We start from the raw sequence: 13,818 nt of genomic DNA, 5'->3' as shown, positions 1-13,818 counted from the left end.
AAGTGAAACCTCTTCGTCAATTGGTGTTCTTCTCGCTGAGAAGACCCCCGGAGATGTTCGATCGGAGTCATGCTTCCTTCCTGCAAGAGGGGTTGGAGCGCAGGCTGTCGCCCTCCACCCTTTGGATTATGTCGCGGCCATTGCCGCGTCTCATGATGCAGTGAAAGGTAAGTCTATGGGAAGCATGACCTGGTCATCAGGTTCCTGAGGGGAGTGAGGGGGCTAAATCCGCCTCCCTCCCCTCCTGCCCTCTGGGGACCTCTCAGTAGACCTGGGTGCTCTGCAGAGGCCTCCCCTGGAGCCTTTGCAGTCGGTAGAGTTTTTGCCCTGTCCTATGTGACAGCACTCCTGATTGCATTGGTATCCATCAGGAGAGTAAGGGACCTGCACGCACTCTCTGTTGACGAAGTGTGCCTGGAGTTCGGGCCGGCTTACTCTCACGTATTCCTGAGACCCCGGCCTGGATATATGCCCAAGGTTCCTACCACTCCCCTCCGGGACCTGGTGGTGAACCTGCAAGCGCTGCCCCTGGAGGAGGCAGACCCAGCCTTGGCACTGCTCTGTCCGGTACGTGCTCTCCGCACCTATGTCGACAGAACGCAGTGTTTCAGGACCTCAGACCAGCTCTTTGTCTGTCATGGGGGGAGCCAGAAGGGAAGGGCTCTCTCAAAGCAACGGCTGTCCCACTGGATAGTGGATGCCATTGCTTTGTCTTACCAGCAGCAAGGCCTTCCGTGCCCCCTTGGTGTGACGGCCCATTCCACTCGGAGTGTAGCCTCCTCTTGGGCTTTAGCGCACGGCGCCTCGCTAACAGACATCTGCAGAGCTGCAGGCTGGGCGACACCCAACACCTTCGCCAGATTCTATAATCTGCGAATTGAGCCGGTATCCTCTCACGTACTCGTTTCGGCCAGTTCTGGATCCGCTCAGGTGTCTTCGCTTGCTCGCCACTCCACTCCCCGGACTGGATAAGTGCGATATTTCCTCAGTTCTTCCATTGAAGTCTTGAGTCCTCCAGCACCGACGATGCGGGCACCACTGCGTTGCTCTGGATGCTAGCTAGGTGCCTCCATGCGCACGGTTCCCCATGGTAACCGTCTCATGTGTATTATCCACTGTAAGCCTCTCTGAGCAGGTGTCTTCCCTTGGCAAGCCATCTGCCACCCCTGGAGTTTAAATCAGTAGCCACCTGCGGTTGGTACTCCAGTGTTCCATATGCGTTCCTATGTGGCCATATGTGTATTCTTAAGTCCTCCCTTCGGTAGGCAGCTGGTAGCATGTCCCCTTCGGGATATGTTCCCAGTGTACCTTGGTAATCCTGTGTCAAAGTCGGATCCCCAAAAAAAAAAAAAAAAAAAAAAGAGGTAAGGCTCGGGGGTTCAGTCTTTCGCAGGGCACTGGAAGACAGCTTGAAGATGGCGTGATGGCACAGACCCCCAATCTCCGTCACTTCTGACGTAACTCGAAGTGACTACGATAGGGAACGTCTCGGTTACGTATGTAACCCTCGTTCCCTGAGTAGGGAACGGAGACGTTACGTCTCCCTGCCACTTCTGCTGTATCGCTGGGTAGAGGCCGAGTTCAGTCTTGGCTCCTCAGCGAAGACATACTGCGGTTGCGTTCACTTCCTCCTTTTATACTCACGGAGTAGGGCGGAGTACGCTATGCAAATTTCCGCAGCCCCAAGGCATTGCATGCCATTGGCTCGTGTTTTAATACTCGAAGAGGATTGGCTTTCTATGCGAAACCCCCAATCTCCGTCACTTCTGACGTAACGTCTCCGTTCCCTACTCAGGGAACGAGGGTTACATACGTAACCGAGACGTTTCTGTTCCTCTCAATTCCAATTTCGTTTTAACTCCTACGGTGGCCAATGTAGTCCAAGATTAACATGGCTTCCAGTTTGACCTCGTCCATGAGTGTTAACTCAAACGTAAACGTGAAAGGCGAAGCTTGAATTAACGGGTCTGTCCCTCTTTGGCTAATGTACTTTCAAGATGGAGGGGCAACATGGCGACCGACATTAAAACCCCTTACCCGTATGTATTTTCAATGGCATATTATACACTCACAAGAATACTTTATTACTTGAATGAAGTAAATAGACATTAATGAGCACATCTTTTTTTGAAAGAACTACGTGTTTTTAGCTAAGAATAAACTAAAAGAGTTACACAGTGTAGCTTTAAAATTTTGAATTGTGGTGTCTAACCAGAGACAAAGTCGTTCCATCTCAAAAGTACAATTTAGACAAATATACAACTGAAGTAACAAAAGTAGTCATTTTAAATTTTAAAAACATGTAAGTGCTTTAACCAAAATACAGTTATCACATTTTTGCGTTTAACCCTCAGCTTGCTCCATAGGCTGCCATTGTAAGTGCAAAACACCTGGGGAAAAATCGAGATAATATTCTAAAGCAATTTACAGCACGACACAGCTGCTGTGAAACTGATACAGATAAACACACTCATTGATTCACACTCACAGCCTGAGTGACTTTCACTGGTGTCTGGTTCTTGATGGGTGGACAACAAAACGACTGTTATCTTTTTTCCATCTCACTGCCAACTGAACTGTCACTTGTCTTGCTCACACAATCACATGTAGTCATGGCAACAGTGCATGCCATCATCATCACCATGTACTTCAGTGCTGTGCTGTTTGGTTCACAGGACAAAGAAAGACGAAACAAAATCCATTCGAATTTTAGGTTTGACATGGGCACTTTTAGTTTGGATGACAGCTCCATTTCTATACACTGTGATTCTTGGATAGCTTCTGAGTGCAAATATTTCTCTCCTCTCTGTGCTCTCACTGACAACGAATTTCTGAAGAATCCTTCCCTGGGTTTTAAAATGCTTGTGTCTGCTACTGTATATCCCAGATGCTGTTTTTGTTTGTGCCCCACCTTGTGATGGTATGAATGAACACTATAGGTGTCCTGTATTTTTGCCTGAAGATTGTGTAGACCGCACAGAGTAGATCAGAGAGAAGTACTGAGCCCTGATGAAAGCTTAGGCTCTGCGAAACTGCCTTTGTTTTCTCACAGTCATTACTGTTTATTTCATTCCCTATAAAAGCAATGAAAAGGCCTAATAAAGCCTCTTTCGGCTGTGCCAATTAATCGAGCCTGAGACTAATCCAAACGATTTAAGAGTGAAATCCAAGAGCTGGACTCTGAAGATATCCCTCTTTACTGGAGTTTTATTGTTACCGGTTTAATTGGTTTTGGGATAAAACCTGCTGTATGAGAATGTATTTGAGAATAATCAGTGATGGGAAGAATCAGTGTGAGCATTCATTATTTATTATGTAAGCTTATATAATCTCCCAATTTAATAAGTCGATATATTATTAATAGATAATAAATCCTTAGGACTGAAAATGACATCGTTATGGTTTGTATTTATGAGGCATGAAACCAGCCAATTTATTCAAGAGTTATGTCTTTTTTCATCTGTCTGCAACAGCATCCTAGTTTATTTTATGTAATGGAAAAAATCATTTTTACTCAAGATTTATATGTTTTGTCTAAGTTAATGAAGTGTTGTATTTGAGGGAGATGATATTAGGGATGAATCTATTTGAATGCTTATTGAGAGACTGAATGAAGGTTAATTTCTGCTGTCATCTTCTGTTTACATAGAGGCGGGTCATAAATTTAGTGTGTGAAATATCGATCGCCCAGCAGAGGGCGTGCTTGGATCATTTACACATCCAAAAAATGAGAAATGGGTATATATGGCAGTGGAACTACTTATGTACTTATTTATGACTGGAACATTGTTTTGCCTCTTTGAAAAACTCGTATTTGTGGTGTAAATTGTGTTTATATGTGTGTGTTTCAGATCTCCAGAATTTATTAAACCCAGCTTTAATTCTGATAACCAAATCTCCTCCGCTTCAGACAGGTGAACTAGCACAGGAGTCAACTATCATTATGCTATATTAAGGGGCACCAGTCACATGTAATTTGTTAAAAAAAAAAAATAATATATATATATATATATATATATATATATAATTTATAAAATGTTAATTTGGTGACATTTTGGATTTGGGTCCAAATCTCACTATTATGAGGTTTGCCTCCTAATTACTGCTTATTAATAGTCAGTAAGGTTGTTGTTAAGTTTAGGTAGTGGGTTAGAATAAGTAATGTAGTATATGTACAATGCAGAGCAAGGCATTAATATATGCTTTATAATTGCTAAAAAACAGCAAATATCCTCTTAGTAATATGCATGCTAATAAGCGTAGCTAATAGTGAAAACTGGACCCTAAACTAAATTTAATAATATCATAATTTGATTGCAGTCACCTGTAGTTGCATGTAATGGCTGATTTGTTGTAATAGCTGTATAGTTTTGTTGGTTATCATATCATCTGCATATGAATGTGATGACTCTTGATTGCTGTGATGAGTTTATTGTCGGATTTCATGTGACCAATTGTCTCTATTATAAAAACAGCAATACAGTCAAAGTCCATCCTGAGGCCAAGCAAAACACAGATAGAGAGTCTCAGCCAGTGATGAGGTTTGTTTGCTGTTTCCGGAATGCCTTTGCTATGAATTATGATATTGTGACCGTTGGCAACACAAGAAGTGACCAAAAATGATCAGGCTATTTTAACCCACTTGTTGAAGAGCATGGAAACAGACATTAAGGATTGGAGAAATATGAGAGCTTGAGGTTTCTCTCACTTGATATTGTTCAAAAGTTTGGGATTGTTTGATCTTTTTTTTTTTTTACGTTTTTGAGGCTGCATTTATGTGGTAAAGTAACAACAGTAATATTGTGAAATAGTACATTTCATTTAAGTATTTTCTATTTTAATATATTTTAAAATGTAATTTATTTTTGTGATGGCAAATATGAATTTTCATTCTTCGGTGTCACATGATCCTTCAGAAGTCGTTATAATACACTACAGATACCAACAGTAATCATAAAAATGTAGCTGCAGATATGTGGATGGTTAAAGCTTACATATTAACTTTGAAAAAAAAAAAATCAGCTCATTTGTTCCAAACAAGGCCCTTTGACTCATCCACATATCAACCCATAGTACAGCTGTGGGCCTTTTGCATTGACCTTTATTTTCATACACTCCACCTACTAATATGCTATTGATAACAGACATAGTTTGTGGGAAGTAAATCGCTCAGATCAGTGTTCAACAGTCTTCCTCCCTCATCTCCTGTCTAAACTGTTGTGCAAAAGTGTGCAGACAGGGTGTCGTCCCAGATGAAACTGCTCCATAGATTTACTGTGTAAATCCTCATGCTGTCTTTCCCTCTGGTGCACCATTGTACATCCCTCACATGTGTACTGCCCATGTAAAGGCACCTTTGTTGTGTGCAAAATGATATTACTATTATATTTTTCTTTATTCCTACATTGTGTTTTACTTTTATTAGTTCCCCTGTGAGGCGAAGCTCTGCCACTACTCAACTGGACAAGGCAAAAGAGTAAATTTATCTGATACTCTGGACCTCTGTAGCCTGGCTGGGCCCTCCTACGCACTTCCGCTCAATTTCATTTTGTCTGGGATCGCTCCAGTTTCCAGAAACCAATTTTTTGTAGGACCAATCAGCGAATAGAGGGAGTGGCTGAGAACGATGACGTTGATGTAAGCGCGTCAGTTTGAGTTCAGTAATGGCAGCGGAGAAACACGTGAGAAAAGCTATTCGGTCCGTTGTTGGAAAACTGCCGAATATACAGAATTTAAAGCCGGATTGTTGCACAACTGAGGACCAAGTGAAGGAGGCAGAAAGTTTGGAAGTTTGTGCTGGGCAGCTCGTGCACGATGACCGTGACATTTTGGACGGACGGTTTAGCCTGGTGTTCGCGGTGTTCGGAAGCCCCGAGTCCTGGCTGCTAAACTATTGTTGAAGATCCGCTCAGGAGTCATGTCAGTCGCTCATATTCCCAACTGTAAATTTACTGATTCTTCTGATGAATAGAACATTTTGAGCCCCTTTGTGCACTCGTGCAGGAGGTTGGTGTGTCAGTTTTACATGTTGTAAATCATACAAATTGGTTGTGATTTTTAAAAATTAATTGTCATAAATAAAAATGTGAAAAACCATACTTTGAAGATATTTGATTTTCAGTTTTAGATGGCAATGGTTGATTTGTTTTACTAAAAAAACTAAATGCCACATAAAAATGTACAAACACATACTTTGAAGACCATAATTAAGGTAATTAAGAAACAATAAGACGTAATATGAAAAATTGTTGTTTATTATCACATCTGCAAATAGAGACAAGACTGATCATTCACTGTAGCAGCTGCAGCATTTGCGGCAGATCAGAAAACGACCACAGCGGCGTATTTGTAATGATTAGACACAGCTTCCACCGTTGAATATATCACTGTCCTTCGTGTCAAATATATGCTGGACTCACACACAGGTCAGTTTATTTGACAAATTAAACTTGTGAGGTAACGCAGCGCTGCTTCACTTGGTCTAACATTACACTATCACAATAAACGGCATTTAAATGTGTGTTGAAAGTTATAATGTTATACTACGTGTTAGTTCGTTTGCTATAAGAATATTCTAACATTTCATCATGCTGAGTTAACATTATAAAACATTGATTTGTTGTACGTACGTTTGCTCACCTGTACAATAAAGCTGACTAGTTGTGACTCGCTCTGTCAAGTCCAAGTTAATTGCGGACGTGGAGCTCTTGGCATCTCAAAAACGGCATGCTGATATTGATCCTCATTTTAGTTCTCCTTGTTTGTCTCAAAGTCTGCTTTCCATGGTCTATGTTTGAAAAAAACAAGAACTGCGTGCCGCTAAACGTTACGCACTACGCAGTTGTCCACGTCTGTCGCCATGGTTATGTCATGGCTATGACAGTATGAATGGACGGAAACCGAGGATAGCGTGCATATTGTGTCATTGGCGGGCAACATTTTTTTTACGGGACGGCTACTTATTTAAAATTGGAATTTCTCAGAAATAAAAAATCTTTGGAGATTTTTGGGATATTGTAAGTAAACAACTTAGGATGATCAGATGGGATGAGGGGTGGGGGTTCAATAGTTAAAAAGTTATACGCGTGAACGCTTTGAATCCAGCGAAATTGACGTGTAAAAAAACAAAGTTTTTTTTGCTTCAGTATATTTTTCGGGACAATTAAGACCGTTTTCGGGATTCAGGACAACAGCTTAGATTTAGGGACGTCTTAATTTTTCGGGACGTCTGGTCACCCTAACACAACTGCAGGAAATATATCACACTGCTCAAGTGATTTTTTTTATATTTTATTACAAAACTCTTACATATTGTACCTTTAAAGCATTGAGGTCAATATCCAAAAGATGATTTGTTTCCTCTTTGTAGTCAACTTTAACATGGGTGTGTTCACTTATGACAAGCACTGTATGTGCCTGCTATCTAAAAAATGTACCGAAAGTTTAAAGAGCAAGAAAACTAATCAGTCTCGAAGACTGCATATCCAACCACAACAAAACAAAGAAAATTTTTATCTCAGCTATAGTAACATAATATATGTAAGTATCTCTCCTTTTGTCTTTTTCTCTCTTCTAGTAAGAGATGGGATTTTAGGGTCCAAGAGAGACCTGTCTCTTTGTAACATGGTGTCCGGTGGACGAATCCCTTCTGCTGTAACCTCCATAACCTCAGTGGCCTCTCCAAGAGCGCAAGACTCAAAAATCCCTGACAGCACCGAGGATCCATACAGCACTCAGTGGTGAGTGTGTGTTCAGTGAATGTTTAATGGTCTGCATCAGTGCCAATCCTCTAGAGAACACGGATGCAAAACCACTTAATGTGCTGTTGTTTTGTGTGGGTGTGGTAAATGTTAACGTTAATGACCCTACAGGACGCTTGCAGGTGCAAGAGTGTGTGTATGCATTCAACATACCTGTTTACAATAACATTACACCAACAGTCTGTGTGTATGGCTACGTCCACATTAATCCGGATAGATTTGAAAACGGGGTTTTCGTTTAAAAACGCTCTCCGTCCACACTAGCGTTTTCAGGAGTTTTCCGACGTTTCAGTGTGGATGAGAAACTTCTAAATTCACTTTACTGCGCATGCGTGAAACTTCACAAAAGCTCACTGGGACGATACATATGGGAAAATAAATAATAATGTTATCGCACAATAACAGGATAATTTTATTTGGCAAAATATCTCACCATCACGGATGCGTCCAGGTCGCATTCAGTCACCATATGTTTGGTCTAAAACGCAACTGATCTCCTGTTTTGCCGCAGGACAGCAAATGTGAGTACAGTACATTATCTGTCATCTTTGCAGTCCTATGCTATGAAGCACATATTAAGTAGCCTAACATAGAAAGTAACATATTTTAGCAATAGTGTAAAAATGAATAACACATAACAGGCACAATACCGATAAACATGAATTTGTATTGGTACTACATGGATCACATGACTAAACTTACGTCATCGTTTTGAAATAACTCCGGTTTCACTGTCCACACTACAACGCGAAAACGGCGTTTTCAAATTTATCCACTTTGGAGAGCGTTTTCCAAACGATACGTTTTTGTTGACTTAAAACGGCGTCTCAGTGTGGACGGAAGGCCAAAACGGAGAGAAAAATATACGTTTTCAAACGAAAACGTATTAGTGTGGACATGGCCTATGTCTCTACTGAAGGCTCTCAGTGTTGCTCAGTAATCTGCCCCCTGTCAAACACTCAAGACAGGAGGGTGGCACGTTTGTTGGAGAAGCTGAGTCGATTTACGGCAAGCCACACGCTGACTTCACCCACACACAACTTCCTGAGGATCTTAAATTTCCTCCAGATGTGGGAGCTCATGCCCAGATCTATGTGTGTCTATAGAGGTACCAGACAGCTGACTTAGTTACCGAGCACTTTTATAGTCACCATGAAATCAAAATTGACAATGCTTTTATTTTATTGAGATATATATTGCATTATTTATTATGTCTGATTTATCCTTGCACATCATTTTTCTTAGTTATTGTTATAGTTACCTCCCTCTTGCAATTACTTTTCTTCTATGATAACGTGTTTACTGCCATGAGGGCGGGACATCCTATCACTCACATGATATCACAGTATAGCAAACCACAACCATCCAATCATTTCCCAGTGGACAAAAGTCCTGCCTTGGATATACGTGATGATATGAAAGAAAAGATGAATCACTATTTTAAAAAAATCTGTTTCATGTTGACTTTAAATTGTGTGTGTTTTTTTTAATTGTGGCTGACTTTAAATAGAATGGTTACAACATATCTGGGTCTTTTGCATTCTGTAGTGGGCAAAAACAGTATTTACACACTTAAAGGGATAATTCACTTTGAAATGTATGTTTTAGCTTAATTAAAGCTAAAAGGGCATCCAAGATGTAGGTGTCTTTGTTTCCACAGTATTTTCAATTTTTATATTTTTAGGTCAAACCGTTCTAGTCTGTCAGTCATATAATGGAGGTCTATGGTCACCACCTCAAAGAGCATGCACAGAGAAGTCCAAATTAAACATGATTTAATGACTCGTAAATGTAAGTACACATTGATGGCCTAAGACACGAAACGAGCGGTTTGTGTGAGAAAACGAACAGTATTTATATAATTTTTAAAATTATCAAAATTGAAAATACTGTAGAAACAAAGACACCTACATCTTGGATGCCCTTGAGGTAAAAACATACCAAAAATACATTTTCAAAGTGAACTATCCCTTTAAGACACACTTATAAATGTATGAATGTCTACATTAGATAACAAAATATCTTTATAATATTATCTTTATTAATAACATTAATACTTTTATTCAGCATTAGTGACAGAAAAGCTATAGAAAATACAACAAAATATTTCTATGGCTACACAGAAATACATTTAACTTTAAAATAGACAACTATAATAATGTTTAACAAGGGAACCGTTTACTGTATCATTGATTAAATGAACACACCAGCGTTGGTGAGCATTAGAGACTTCTTTCAATTCTTCTCTCAAACTTTTAAATGGTGGTGTATATTAAAAGATATACTGTTTAAATGTTAGTTGTCTTACATCTAATTAATGCTTTAAGTTATTAACTGAATGTCATCGTTCTTAATATATCAACATAGACCGGTATAAGTTTAAGCTCCTGTACGTAAAATCTTGCCAGAAATGGAAAACCTGAGTTTATTACAAAAATAATAGAAAGAGCTAACGAACTGTCAGCTGCAGTTATCTAGTCTTTCAGTGCATTAGTCTCTTACTCTGACAGATTAACTGCGTTTTCATCGGCAAGACTTTCTTTCAAATCAGCATGGCACTTCATTAGGCCTTTTATCTGAGCGATAATGATCTTGTCAAGGATAAATACATCAAATTATTTTTTATGAGGTCTTATCACCAGCTTGCTTCAAAAACATTAAGCCGTCTTTAGCACACAAAGCTCTTTTAGTTTCTGCTTCACTGTGATCTTGCCCCCTACCAATATCAACGACACCCGGTTATTATGACCAAGTTTTTCTACAAAATTTAAAGAGATACTTCACCCACAAATCCTCTCAATATTTACTCACCTTCATGTTGCTGTAATTTCTTTATTTAAACATTCTTTTAAAGTTGAACTAACACATTGTGGACAGTTGTCTGATTTTCCTTTAATCTAATGTGTGCATAATCATATTCAGGTTTCTCAGCTTCCTAGCTATTCCTATCCTTTAATTGTAACTGCCAAAATGTTGCTGACCTCAGATCAAGTCCAGACAGGACGCCGGTAACAACCAGCCATTTGGGCCGTATAATGACAGATTATCCAGTGTGGTAATAAGCTATTGTCAGGAACTGGGAGGTTTGGGTGCTAGATGCTGGTAATTATGAAAGTACTCTTTTATCTTTCTCCCTGTATGCATCTCTTTCTCCCTGTTATTTGCAGACAGTGAGGCAGAATGTGGTAAAGACGCCCAGTACGACTCATGGCTATTCAACACAGCCAATCACAGACCACCAAGAGCACTACATACAACCTGTAATCGGCTTGTTTGCAGTTTTTTTAAAGCAGTCAGGTGATTCCAGAAATGTGTCACCCTAAAAATAAGATAATATTATATTATAATATAGAAATACATTATTTATGTCTCTCTCTCTCTCTCTCTCTCTATATATATATATATATATATATATATATGATATACATAAAATATAAGAATTGATATATATATATATTTAATATATGCTAAAGTATTAATGATATATATATATATATATATATATATAATTAAATGAATTTTTCATTAACTTTATTTTCATTATTCATTTTATTTAACTTATTTGAAAATGCTTTTAAAAGTGCTCTTAATAATTTAATTTATTAATAATTAATACATTTAAATGATTCAGTTCTTTTAATTTAATAAGTAGATTCTTATTACTGTAATGCAGTTATACTGCATGGACAACATGATACGAAAGATAATACAACAAATTCTGCCATGATGTATGAATATTTTAAGGACTGAAATAATTACTGTAATTTATAGTTTATGAGATTTTTAGCATTGCAGTGACACGAATTTGAAACTGAATTGTTAAGGGAAAAATTTCACATTGCAAATCTTAATATGACAAAAAACAGGTGGGTTTTTTTGGATTTTGGGGTGAAATATGACATGTTTATGACAAGCTTTGTGAACTTTGCACCCTTTTTTTTCTATTCATTTTTATCAGTGTCTTTGTTCTCAGTTTTCATGTTCTATCCCTTTTCTGTCTGTTCCAAAGCACATTTTGATTATATCTTATACAAGGCAATACATTTTCTGATTAATTCTAGGAAGAGCTGCTTTTACTTCCTCTACTGTCACCCATGTGTTTCTTCTTTCAGTTGAATCGGTTGGCCAACAAAAAACCGCACAAATCCACCTCTATATACACTCAATACACTTGGTTCATGTTGGCCATCAATGTTAGTCATGTGTTTGTTTGGGCCAAAGATTGCGACTGATTAAGAATGTTTAAGGATATGTAATGTGTGTGTATCTCATTCTTCCTGGCATAAAGACTTTGTCAAATAAACTGTGTCCGATAAAATGTCATGACCTGTGTGTGTGCCCTTTAAAATAAGCAGAATTTCAGATGTAAAGCAGAATTTCTTATCCACCATGATAAGCTGTTCTTTTTTTTCCCCCCTCAGTGGGAGAAACGCTGGGGTGAAAGTTCAGCCAGGAGGCCCATGGGTAAGTACTGTTTTCCAGACATTTCTAGAATGCCTCAGCGTCTGTGTCCGGGACACATTGCTGGGGATCGCATTATACTTTTCCACTTCACAGAAACGCTGGCCTTTGCAATATTTGATTTGTTCAAAAGGAGTGCAGCAGTTTAGCCACATTAGTTGCAGTACATGCTTCTGCCAAGCACTTTGATCTGAGAGGCATGATAGGAGACAGAAGTCTACCCGTTTTTGAATATTACTTGTTTATTTTTGTTTTCAATTAATTAAGTTTGAGCAACAGCGGAGGTGTGTGTGTGTGTGTGTGTGTGTGTGTGTGTGTGTGTGTGTGTGTGTGTGTGTGTGTGTGTGTGTGTGTGTGTGTGTGTACATATGTAGACATGCTTTCACTGGGTTGTTTGTCTGTGTGAGTGTGCCGAGAAGTGAAGCATGTTCTTGCGCTTCACCACGAAAATTCAATATTTACTCTTCGGTTACAAGCAGCAGCTCTAATGTACACTGAACGGAAAGTTGACCATGATGACATAATGGACTTTAAACTTGTAATTCTATTTTTTATTTCTTATTCTTGATCTAAAAATAAATATGGTCTAATTATAAAAAAAAAATCTACTTCAAATAAATGCTATTTCTGTATCACACACACACACACACACACACACGTTGTTTTTTTTAGTTACAATATCACTATTTTTAGCATTGATAACAACAAGAATGTTTCTCAAGTACCAAATCAGCATATTAGAATGATTTTGCGGGACTAAATTACATTTTCAAATATTTTACAATAGAAAACCATTTTAAACTAATATTTTACAATATAACTGTTTTTACTGTATTTTTGATTAAATAAATGCAGCCTTTTTTTTTTCAAAAACATAGAAGGTACATTTTTAGTGGAGCCAATCATTTTAAATAATTTAAAACAAAGCAGGAATTTAGGAATGCCGATACGTTATTAGAAATGCCTGTCAGGCAACATTCCTGCAAAAATCGTTGTGTCATTGTGATGGTCTGGACCTTTCTGATGGTGTCATGTGTCGCAGGGTTGATGTAAATACGACATCAGTGAGATCACTGTGACCCTCGAGGCAGACCTCACGACCTGCCACTGAAATACTATACCTTTTTAAGAAAAAAATGATCACTTAAATTGAATTGAATTTACATTTCTTATCTTAATCTGAAGTGACTGTGTATATAGTCATACATTAACACATTTTAATAGACATTTATGGTCATCAGCTTCTAGAATATGACTTCAAAGTCCATTTTTTTCTCAAACTATCCTACACAGGATATAATTTCCATGAGATCAGTGACTGTGTTGTTCTAGTCTGCACAATACCACACATTAACCGCAGTGAGTAGTCAAGTCAAGAGCACAGGAAGTGAACATTTTCTGTGTAAAAGCATAAAATAGGACATGTTTTGTTTCAGTATGAATGTTTGTGGTTTTGGTCAATGATGATCATTCGGTGTCTGCACACCTTTATTTCAAACAGACAAGTTAGTCTGTTTGTGTGTTCCTGGTAGATTTAAGGAAGTTCATTCATTCATGCCCCAGCAAGAAAACCTGGTTTATAATCTTTACAGGAAAA

At 38.6% G+C, this 13,818-nt stretch overlaps 1 non-coding gene and 1 pseudogene across 2 annotated transcripts in view; both read left to right on the top strand.

The window, feature by feature from the left end:
• LOC120470305 (uncharacterized) overlaps positions 1-11,145 on the top strand; it is a 34,297-nt pseudogene extending 23,152 nt beyond the window's left edge. The window contains exons 10-13 of the transcript XR_016168415.1: positions 3,852-3,914; positions 7,577-7,739; positions 8,680-8,868; positions 10,928-11,145. The product of XR_016168415.1 is annotated as an uncharacterized LOC120470305 (transcript). The remainder of the gene's footprint in view (positions 1-3,851; positions 3,915-7,576; positions 7,740-8,679; positions 8,869-10,927) is intronic.
• A 333-nt stretch (positions 11,146-11,478) lies between these two features.
• On the top strand, positions 11,479-11,556 carry LOC148981753 (small nucleolar RNA SNORD36). Its single transcript, XR_016168416.1, has one exon. It is a non-coding gene; the product is annotated as a small nucleolar RNA SNORD36 (small nucleolar RNA).
• Positions 11,557-13,818: the final 2,262 nt, after the last annotated feature.

Source organism: Pimephales promelas, chromosome 4 (genome assembly GCF_988280905.1).
Source record: "Pimephales promelas chromosome 4, fPimPro1.hap1.1, whole genome shotgun sequence".
Taxonomy (NCBI): Eukaryota; Metazoa; Chordata; class Actinopteri; order Cypriniformes; family Leuciscidae; genus Pimephales; species Pimephales promelas.
This window is presented reverse-complemented; position numbering and strand designations above follow the sequence as displayed.